An 11,859-nucleotide genomic window follows, 5' to 3' on the forward strand; every position below is an offset into this window, starting at 1 on the left:
TATTTTGCTAATAATTGCCTATGAGAGGATATTTCTTTGCACAGATAAATAGCCACAATTTTTTCCTGTCTTCTGGAAAATTAATAGCTTTGCTTTAATCAAGACCGATATTACATCAGTCAAACTCAAGAGAGGGCTATTTGACCTGTGATACCCTTTGCACTTTTTGTGTGTCTTGGAAAATAAAATCCTAGCAACATACAGGTAAAAGCTTGAAATTCAAATACAAGCACTACAGTCTTCATTAATCTGTGATCAGTATTTTAGATGAAACAAGGTTGCTTATCTAACATTGTGCAAGTGCGCTTTAGTGAGCAGTGCAGAATTCTTCAGCTGGAAAAAGAAACAGTTGAGAGGACATAAAGTCTGAAAAGCTTTGAGTGCCATGGAATGGGTAGGAAGTGTGATTGAGTATCACACTGTTTTCTAATACAAGAGTTAAGGGCCACCAGCTGAAGCTGGTAGAACCCAGGTTCAAATCAAAGAGCTTCACCTTCTGTTTTCTTTCCACAAACTGCTGTACACAGAAAAAAAGCAAACAAAACCACTGTTTTTAAATTCCAAGTGAAGCAAACTGGATTTGACTGTATCAAGGATTTGAAGGGAATTTGACAGCATTGGAGAGTCAAGCTGTGTGCAGAAAAATGAAGGATGTGAAAGAATGGAGTTTTCTTTAACACAGGGAAAAATCTGGGCACAATGCCTTGGAAGTCCTGTAAACAAAAGGACATGGGAAAAACCATTCGTCTCCACACTGCACTGTCATGCCCGTTATTGGCATATTGTTTAAAAGAATGACTTGCTAGCTAGTACACATGGAAAATAATTCCTTAGACTTAGAAATAATTAATAATATTATGTCTTCTATTCAATATCTGGCAGAATATAAAAGCTGAACATGCTGGAATCAGTTGTCACAGATGATGGAGTTAATAAAAATGAATGTGGACAGCCTGTCTCTGGCTGATGTTGTCCAAGATTTTACTAAGGATGTTGTCCAGTTTTAATTACCTGTGAATTCAACTTTATAATATGATTTTAAGTTGCCTCATTACACTGTGATTTCCACTACTAATGTAATCTACTTACAATTAAAAAACCAAGCCAACTGAAGTGGTGTTTGATAGCTTAATCCTTTGGCTTGCCAACTAGTTCCTAAAGATAATCAGATTTTATGTGACTTTATTTCTCTTTTCCTTTTCACAGTTTTCCCCTGTTGGAACTCCACTTGTACAGAGTTATTTTTATGTCTCCTTAATCCCACGATGATAAATAAAAGGGGAATTCAGCCTCCCCATCCTCTTACGTGGAAAAGGGGGATCCATTTAGGGGACCTATATTAGTACTCAAACCTGAAACTGTAACAACTAGTGATACAAAAAAAAAAACTCCAACCCCAAGACTTAGAAAATCCTGGAGCATTCTCAATCTTATTTAATATACCAGTTGTCTTATATTTCACTTGTTGTCATGGTATCTGATTTTCAAATGGTAGTGGTTTCAGTCTCATAGGCTCCACAAGAGTCATGTTTTTGTTGGGGTTTTTTTGTTTTAAAGGCTCTATGAAGAATAGAAAATATACATACAGACAAACTTGTGAAGGGACTTCCCCCTTAGGAGCACTGCAGCAGTGTGCCTTGTCAACAAATTTGTGATGTAACACACATGCAAAATAAACCACTGTGCAATTTAGCTCTGGGGGACTGCATGTCAAATAATCCATGTTTTTTGAAGGCACATAAACAGGCTTTGCAAAGAGACTTTGCAAGAGATTTACAGCTCAGTGGGAAGGAGCCAATACCTGGCTGTACCGTCTCGTTTCTCATGCCCCTGAAAGTCTTCTGGGGGCTGTTTAATGTCTTTCAAGGATGCTAGGTCCTTTGTGTACTATTTCTCCTCCTGAGAGGTTTGGCCTCTTTTTGTGCCTTTGCTGTAGTGTGCATTGCTTTATTCCTCCTTCTCTTCTGATGCTGGAATTTACTGTTCTTAACAGAAAACTGTTGAAAGATGTTGTTCAGCCGGTAGCCTCCTCATCTCATTTCAACGTTGTTACTCAGGACTTAGGAGTTTATTTTGATTTTTTGGAAGTAGCCTGATTTTTGCCACAAAACTGAAATCCTTGCCCGTAGTTGTTTCTCAGTAGAGGTGCTACTGCTCATCCCAGACCTTGCCAACACATTATTGATAGTGAATGTTGTCATTTAAAATGGTCTTTTCTAAGGTACTTGGCAGCTGGGAGGCTGCGCCGTAGCATCCATGATGCAAATACCCAAAGGCATCTTTTCAGAATTTATCAAAGATTTTGAAAGGTTTCAAAAGGCTCAATTAGATAAAAACCACGGCCCAAAGGCAGGTGTGGTGTTATCAAGAGGTGTGAGAAAGTCAAACCTGTTGCAGATCCAGGGCTCTCCTCCTAACTCTCAACTGCAGCTCATTGTGTTGGGTTTAGAAATGACCGTATTTTCTGCATCAACAGGCACATTTCCCAGCTTTGTGGGATTGTAGCAAACCTGTGTGACAACAGTGTTGCTCTGTGGATAGTGTGGGTGTTTACCCTGCAGCAAAAACAAGTGGTGCATCCAAATACTTCTCTCCGCCTGTCCTCTTGGAACAGCATCCCAGGCTTAACATCATAGGGTATCGAACAACCGGGAGATTTGTGAACCCTAATCCAATGCCAATTAAAACACAGGAAAAACTTTCATTGATCTTACTGAAATGTCTCCTTCTTGCAGACCAACTGTCACTTTTAGCCAGGTTACTCTTGATTTTTTTCAGAAGACTTTTATCTGCTGAGAATGATCAGGTGTTTGCAAATCTTGCCTCCATTACTCAAAACGTTAGCAAATCCAATATGTTATGCATGAACCAACATGTTTTCTGAATTGTTTGTGTGGAAGATAAGAAAAGAATATTGTGTATATTTTTTCATCCTAATCGATCATTCTTTTGTACAGTCTAAAATCTTGTTGTACAGCATTTATTTGTATTCTTGTTCTATTTGTGGTTTTGTCTTTAAACATCTATATAATGACTTTCTAATATGAAAATGCACATTGGATTTCTTTCTCATGCCTTGTCTCCCCAAAGTATTGAGAAATCCTGTACTGCACAATAATGTTTATAGAATCTTAAGCGTGTCAAACTCATTTAAAATGTTAATCGTGTATGTAGTAAGTAAATAATTTATACCACTGGAACTGATAATGTTTCATTGATATCTAATTTCAGTGTAGGGTAAAGATGTGGAAAAGGTTTTTTCTGTTATTCTGGGACCTGCTGTTATTTGGACATCACAGCTTCAATGGAAGTATGAGACAATGTGAAACTAGCCTGTATTTTATTCTATTTTGCAAAGATATCTCCTTAAACTTAGCTTACATAAAGAGATTCCTTTAAAAGAGGATTGTTAAGAATTTCTGCCAAATATTTATATACCTTAAAAATAGGTCATCCTCTGGAATTTAATAATAGTGGGTTAGGTTTTTAGCCTTTAATTAATTCCTTTTGCTCTATTCCAGCAGCACAAAGGCATTGCAAACTCGAGGTAAGGCAGTAGCCAAACGTTTTCCAAGTACAGTGTAATCCTCCTCTGGCTTCCCTTCTGCGTAGTCTTGGTGGGTTGTCTAGCTCTGTGATTTCTGAGTGGACAAATGCATCAGAACTGCTCTGCCCTTGCAGCAGGCACTGCTAAAACACACAAATGCTCTGTCTACCAGAGAGCAAGGAAAAACCTGGGGGGACACAGTGGCTCATTAGTGTCTGTGTACATTAACCTGAATCGGTAACACAATGGTCCTTAAATGGTTCCCCTGTCATTCACCATCCTCCTCTGTGCTTTGAATGCCCCGTGCCAGAGCAAGGGGGCATGCAGAAGTTTGAGTACCGATAGAAAATAGCAACTGATAGGAATGGGATGAAACGTAGCTCTTCCAAGTTGAGTTACAGGGTGAGTACTGTAAAGACTGCTCACCTACCTCACTGGAGAAGGCCCTGAAGTCCAAGTCTGGAAAGTGTACTCTTAAAAACCTTATGTCTGCTTTGCCACACACCAATCCATACCTCTTTTGCATTCTCAGCCTGCAGAGATCTGCTCACAATCTCAAAATATGATATAACTTAGTTATTGTACAGCTTCAAGCCTCAATTCCAGAGCAGGCTGATAAAGAAATGAAAGACCAGCTAAAAGTTAATCTATTTTAAGATAATTCTCTTGGAGTGGCAAAATCTTAGATGGGGGCACAAAAATTAAACTAATGCCTCTCCCCATTCCTGAGAGAGGTAACTGATGTCTTTCTTAATAATTTGCGTCTTTCCTGGAAAGTTGAAACCATGTGATGAGGGGAAACTACCCTTTAATTACTCTTCTCCCTCATTTATAGATTTGCATAAGCATCCTTTTTAGTAATGTCCCAGTTTTGGCTGGGATAGAGCTAATTTTCTTAGTAGCTAGAATAACACCGTGTTTTGGATTTAGTATGGGATTTGGGATGAGAAGAATGTTGATAATATACTGATGTTTTCAGTTGTTGCTAGGAAATTAAGGATTTTTCAACTTTCCCATGCTTTGCTAGTGTGCTCAAGAAGCTGGGAAGGGACACAGCCAGGACAGCTGGCCCAAACTGGCCAAAGGGATAGCCCATACCATATGATGCCATGCTTAGCATGTAAAGCTGGAGGAAGAAGAAAGGGGTAGTGGGGGTTTGAGTTATGGCGTTTGTCTTTCCAAGGAACCATTATATGTGACAGATTCCTGGTTTCCTGGAGATGGCTGAACACCTGCCTGCCAATGGGAAGTAGTGAATGAATTTCTTGTTTTGCTTCACTTGTGCATGTGGCTTTTGCTTTACTTATTAAATTTTCTCATTGTTACCCTTCTGATTCTCTCCCCTATCCCACCGGCAGGGGTGAGCGAGTGGCTGTGTGGTGCTTAGTTGCTGGGTGGGGATAAACCACAAGTAACTATTTGCCAGTATTTGCCAGTATACCCATAACATGAACTCAAACACCAACAATATCTACGTAACTTCAACTTCTTCCATGCTTTTAAAATCTCCAGAGTCAATACTACGGCCAGGATGAAGCAATGCCTGTCTGAGATCAGCCCTCTGTATGCAAAGCAGTTAGCTGAAACTTGTTTGCAACCAGGAGATAATTGGTGATGGTGGGCATGTACCTTTGATCTTATCCTTACTCATTTGAGCATTGAGTAAAACGTGTACATGTGTGGATTAGAAAATCCAGAACTACGCATGCCACAACTTCACTCCCTGGTGAGAGGGTGAAGGCACAAACAGGCAAATGTTCATTGTTCTGTTGGAAGGTGCTGGATGGCTAAGCACACTCCATCAGTCTTGCACTGCCTCAGTTTGCTGGAGAATGCTGGTTCTCCCATTGCATCTTGCCTGTTTATTTTATGATCTTGTGGGAAAGGGATAGATACAGAGATATGAGATTTTACTGCTATTCATTGCAATGACATCAGCTTGTACCATGAAAGGACCCACTCTTTGGTTCCTTGCTAGAGAACCAACACTGGAACTGTAGTTAACAGTATTGAGCCTCATGTGAGGAAAAGAAAGTCCAGTTTACTTAAAACTAAACTTAATAGAGCTGATCTGCAAGTTAGAATTCTTTTTTAGGAGAACCCAGTTGGGATCTTCTCACCTAACTTTAGGTGTCTACTCCAAAGCTGCATTTGTATCCTAAATGTGGGTGTTACTTTCTATATTTGTTAGAGATACAGTTAATACTGTCTAAGGATATAAAGAATGATTTGTTTCATCCTTGAGTTGAAACATACTTCTGGACAGGTGATGTATCTTAAATTTCACTCTTTTACGTTTTCTAGGTTGCCATGGCTTAAACTGGTGGCCTTGATTCCTACCTCAGATGTAAATACATATGCAGGAGGTCCCTGAAGCTAGGTGAGGACTCTGATCTGCCAGTTTCTTCTGATGTGTGAACAGTGTAAGTCAATGACAGCTCAGATTGTTTCTGCAGCAGTTACACAGAGCAGCAATTACATTTCTGCAGCGATTACAAGGAGTGGCAGTGGAGGTACAGGGAAATGAGAGGAAAAAAGAGAAAGAAGGAAATATAGTGGGGATATTGGCCATGCTGTGAATTCTTTAGCCTAAGCCTACTCTGGAGGCCAGCAGTGCAGTAGTGAGTGGTACACATGTCACTTCTGGAGTCAGGATTTGTGCAGTGTGTAGAGGGCTGCTCACCAGAAGGGACAGCGGGTTCTTCCTCGGACATCTCTGCCTGCCTTTGGGAGTTCAGGAAAAAGGGCCTTTGGGTTTTGCCAGTGACAGAATCCAACTGATTTGGTGAAAAAACTGTGTAGCAGTCTCTGACAGATGAAACTGAACAGGCAAGAGCAGATGGAGGTAATAGGAGGAGACCATCAGTAGTGGGGCTTTGTATGCAGAGAGAGGGGAACCCCAGTAAGGAACATCTGTGTCCCTCTCTCTGGGAGGCAAGTTTTGCTCTCTGCCTGCCTGTTATGTTACCAAGGCATTAGACTGAGGTCCAAGGGTCCTGCTCCTGTGTAGGAACAAGAACTCTGTAGCAGGGAGACCGAGGGGAGAAGTTGGAGAAGACCCTTAGAGCCTTGCACCACATTTGTGATACAAAAACCCCAGTGAAAACCTAGGCAAATGCTATGCTAGATTATCAGATTAACAATACAGATTGATAAATCTCAGGTGAGTATCCTCATGATGATATTGCAAAATCCAGTGTCCAAGCAGTCCTGCTGGCCCTGGGCAGCTGCTGCAGTGACATTGAGTGACAGGAGCGTTCCCTGCTCAGGGTGCAGGGTTAGGAGAGGGGACCTCATCGCATGGCTTTGCCTGGTCACCATAGACAAAAGGCTGATCAATGGGTGTCACCTGGCACTTCAACCCTTGGCATGTGATTTACCTGCAAAGCAGAAAGTGAATGTTTAATATGACATCTGGTTTCTGTATATATATATTTATTTATTTAGGTAAAGGAAAAAAAGTATATATATATATATATATATACAAGTTTCCTGCAGGATATTATTAGGGCTGCACTCAGAATAATTAGAGCACTATTTGTGAACTCTGCTCTCCACTCTACCATAGGAAATAACCCTGAAGTCAAGGCAGGCTGTGGGTCTGGCATCCTTCCCATGGGGCTGTCTCTTCCCTGTTAGTGCTCTTTCCCACTTTGAAAGGGAAGAGTTCAGCTGCCTTCAGCTGCAGAAGTGGAGCCACCTTCCCTCACACATGCCTGACTTATAGACCATTTTAAAATATGCCATGGGGGCGTCTAATATGCTAATGAAGAAAGTGGGTGGAATAGCAGGAATTTTAGCACAGCTAAAAATGTACATGCCTAACAATTGCAAATCAGCCTGTGCTGAAGTTACCTAAATGGGTTGGCATCGGTGGAAGGCAGGTTCCTCTACACCTCTTCTTGTCAGCTTTCAGTGAGTACACGGCTAAAAAAAAATCATACGCCTCTGTATATGGGCCTACTCTTTCAGCCAGGGTTATCGGCAAAGGCTTATATCAAAGTCCTTGAAAAATAGTTACCTACTTTCCACTCTTATTCATATACAGTAGGAGGAATTCATATACAGTACAGTCTCTCCATGCAAACACATCCTAGACTGGTTGCGGGCATAGTATTTTAGGTATGTCATGACATCTGGGTGTATGAACAGAGCTAAGAATCACCTTGAAATGAGCTGCTTCTAAAATCTTGGCTACTTTTTGTAAGTAGATCCATGTCTGGGGTGTATAAATGAAGGTTCTTCATATTGTGGCTTGTAGCAAAGCCTTAAATCACTCACAGATTTGTGTTATTAGGGATATAAAATCACAGTCTGGTTTTCTTTCCGCAGCTCAAGCCCAGCTCTTCCATTGCTACTTTTATATGATTTGATTTTTTGGATCAGAACAAAAGTTTTTTGGATGCATGAAAGAAATATTTGTAAGCACAGCTGCAGGTAAAAGCTTTTTAAATATATACCTGCAACTGTGACTCAATCTGGCTAAAAATGTGATTTCACAGAGAAGAAATCATGGAGCTATTACAAAATCAGTGCACACAAAGATGGTCAATTGAAAAGAGAAAAATTGTAGGCAGACTATTGTCTGACACTGCATCCTGCCAAGGCAAAGCCACCCAAGCCCATGGGAAAAGGTATCCAGGAGGTCGTGCTCACAGGGCTGCAGCCTGATCACTAAGTTATATGCCCCTTTGGGAAAGTAAATGTTAGCAGGAAAGACTGTTGGGAATGGACAAAAAGGGGCTACAGCCACATGGAAAGTACAAAAAAATGGTTCCTAGGAGTGCTGAAGCCAGAGGAGGGGATGCCCCTGGTGTTTGCTGCTGCTGCAGAGAGCCTGTTGGAAAGGCTGCACATTCTGGGTGCTGCACTGTCGAGGGTCTTGTGCACGCTCCTGCCAGACGTGGGTGATGAGGAAAGGCTGTGAAGGTCTGAGCTAGGGAAGGGAGATGAATACAACCACCCTCTGACTGGGGAGGGACCCACAAGGTCTGGTACTTTCAGCTGAAGGTAGCTCTATCTCTGAGCACTGACCCAGCAGTGTGGGAAGAGAAGATGCTAGTGGAGGACAAGACCAAAGAATCTATGTATGTCTGAGGGGCAGCAGTGGGATAAGAGGGTAGAAGCTACAGATAAGCACCACGATGTGGGGTTTGGTGAAGAGTCATGTTTAACGAAAACATGCCAAAGCCAACTGGAGGAACCATGGGAGAAAATCCAGGAGTCCAGGGGCAGATCCATCTCCATGGGGAGCTGTGATGGTAGCGAGGATATCTGCAGAGCTTCTGAAGGAATGCCCCAAGTCCTGCAGAAGGCAGAGGGGAGAGGAAGACCCAAGAATGCAATGAAACCAGCTCATGCATGGAAGGAAGATGTTCACTCTGCTGCCACATGCTAGGGAGGCAGTGGGGGCTGCTGGCAAGGTCATGGTCCAGAATAGGACATCCACAGCCAGTGTGTTAGTGAAGGATGAGGGTGTTGAGGGAGTGAGATAAAAAAAAAATAACATGCTAGATCTGAGAACAGTTTCAGTCCCTGGAGAAAAGAGAAAGGAAATTGGTGCAGAAAACCCCCGAGCTGTGAGCTGGCGGGTGAGGGAAGCCAGGAGAGCTGCTGGAGGTGCTGGAGCAGCGTGGGAGGTGAGAGGAGTGAGGAGGAGTAAACATGTCGGGGAAAGCATGTTTTTCTGTCCCAGGATTATCTGCTCAAAGGCAGCAGTGCCAAATCCCTGTTTGCTGGATCCCAGGTGCCCAGCAGCAGCCTTTGCAGCTGCGCCTTTACCAGCCTCGCTGCCTCTGGGAGGGGGGGGACGGTTTGTCAATGGATTTGTTTGCTGTGATGGTGTGGCAGAGGTTGTGCATGGCTTGGGGACTACGAATATTAACAGCAAAGGCTGGTACAGGAGAGGATGGACCAGGACCCCAGTCCTCTCTGAAAGCCAAAACATTGTTTGTTTTTTCCCCTGGGATTTCTGGATCTCCCAGGGAGAGGAGGGGGTGACACCAGAGGTGTTTGCAGTTGCAGTGTGGCTGTGTGGAAAGCTGGGTGCTACACTGTTTAAGATCCATGTGAATAGCTCAACTTTTCAGTTCAATTTGAGCCAAAGCTTTTCTTTTTTCTTCCTGAAATAAGCAAACAAGTGAAATGATTTCAGCTGTCTTCCCTTGCACATGGTGTTAGCAAGAGGAGTGCAATGGCTTTTCTCTAGGCACCACTCCAGAACAGAGAAGAGGAGGTGGAGGCTCACTTTTTGCCCAGTGGTGAAGATGCTGGTTTCAGATGTGAGTGGCCAGAAATGGGCGCACCATTTCCTGAGGCAGGACTAACCAGGCTTTCCTGCATTGGGGCAACCTTGAGCTGTAGGTGATAAGAAGGAAGAGTTCCTCAATCACTTCCCTGGGCAGCCTCCTCCAATGCTTGATAACCCTTTCAGTGAAGAAATTTTTCCTAATATCCAATCTCAACCTCTCCTGGTGCAACTTGAGGCCATTTCCTTTGTCCTGGCACTTGTTACTTGGGAGAAGAGACCAACACCCACCTCACTACAACCTCCTTTCAGGTAGTTGTAGAGAGTGCTAAGGTCTCCCCTCAGCATGATCTCAAGCAACAGAGATGAAGGGAACCCCATCTGACAATGACACTAAGGTCTGCAGCATTGTTGCAGGTCCCCCAGAGGAAAAGGAAAGAGAATTGTGGGGGTTTGTACATCAGTCTCACATTGGCACTGAGTTGCTTGCTGGTACACCAGGAGCAGAATTGCCACACGATTGCTTGCATCCCACCCTCTTTGAAAGATTAATTTAAAGTTGTATTTTTCATGCTAGAAATACTTCTAATTACTTCCAATTCACATGCACTCCTCAGGTTGTACAGACACCTCGGGCACAGCACACTCGCAGAGACTTTAGATCTATCACCAGTTCCTTGTGCCAATGATGCTGTAGCCTGTGACTGTCTCCTTATCCAGGAAGCTGGCTTTGGGCTTCATAACAGTGATGCCAGCTAAAGCTTGGATCATCTCAGGAGGCAACACTTCCCTATTAGTTTGCTGCCATATGTTACCTTCGCAAGGGATGAAGAACCTTGAAAGAATAAAACCTCATTACTATGAAAAAGCTCAGACGTTTGCAAAAATCACAGAATGACAGAATGGTTGAGGTTGGAAGGGACCCCTGAAGGTCATCTGGTCCAACCACCCTGCTCAAGCAGGGACTCCTAGAGCACATGAACCAGGATTTTGTCCAGATGGTTTTTGAATATCTCCAGGAACGGAGATTCCACAACCTCTCTTGGCAACCAGTTCCGGTTTTCAGTCACCCTCACAGTAAAGAAGTTCTGTGATACATGGGGGAATCAGATAGTCATTAGAAAAGAGTATCCTTTTTCTTCAGTTTTGCAGTAGCTGAGTGGTAGATTTCTCAGAAACATTTACAATGGTCAGGAAATAACATAAAAATGGAGACCCTTGATGAACTTGCAGTCACGGTATAACCCTCTCCAGTCTGCTTGATACCTGGTACACAGGAGTGAATGCAAATGGATCTGTGTGTGTTTAAATTTGACTTCTCCGTTTGCATTTAGTGAACTAACTGATGAAAAAAATTTCCCAATTTTATTATATGGTGGATGACTCAGTTAATTTACTTTTTGTTAGTATTTAATGATTTAGGATGGTTGTTAATATTGTATCTTTATTACTAAGTAGTTCAGCATTTGGGCTTGGTCTGGCCTTTTATTAATTATTATTAAATTTAAAGAAATAAAAAGTATTGTGATGTGGGAAGTAAGAAAAAGGCAGATGTACGAGGCAGCATTATCAGTATGTGCTATGCCCCCTGCAGCAAGGATTCCTGCCTCTTTCTGCTCATTTGTTGTGTGTTTATTTGCCTTTTCATTTTCCCATGGTGATGTCAATATTAAGGGAAAAATGCTGAAACTAAGGGATTTTAGCTTTTGATACAGAAGGATTACAGCCTGCAAACACAATAAAGAGCTCCTAGCCTTATTTTGGAACTTTTCACTGACTTCAGCAGTAGCAGAATCTGTCTCTAAATGCATTTGGATTATGTGTGCTTCACAGGAAATGTTCAATATTATGTGCAGCAAAGTTAAGAATCAGAATGTGCCTTTCTTTAAAAGGAAAATGGAATTTTCTTAGAAAACAAGAACCAGACTGTAGCTGCAGTTTCACTGGTGAAACGAGCTGCAATACAGGCACCAGGCCTTAGAGATGCCGAATATCCTTCACCCCCAAAGCTCCAAAGAGGAGCTTCCTCCAGCTCCTATTTAGAGACTTGACCTCTCTTTTTTTT

Source organism: Antrostomus carolinensis, unplaced genomic scaffold (genome assembly GCF_000700745.2).
Source record: "Antrostomus carolinensis isolate BGI_N321 unplaced genomic scaffold, ASM70074v2 scaffold2637, whole genome shotgun sequence".
Lineage (NCBI taxonomy): Eukaryota > Metazoa > Chordata > Aves > Caprimulgiformes > Caprimulgidae > Antrostomus > Antrostomus carolinensis.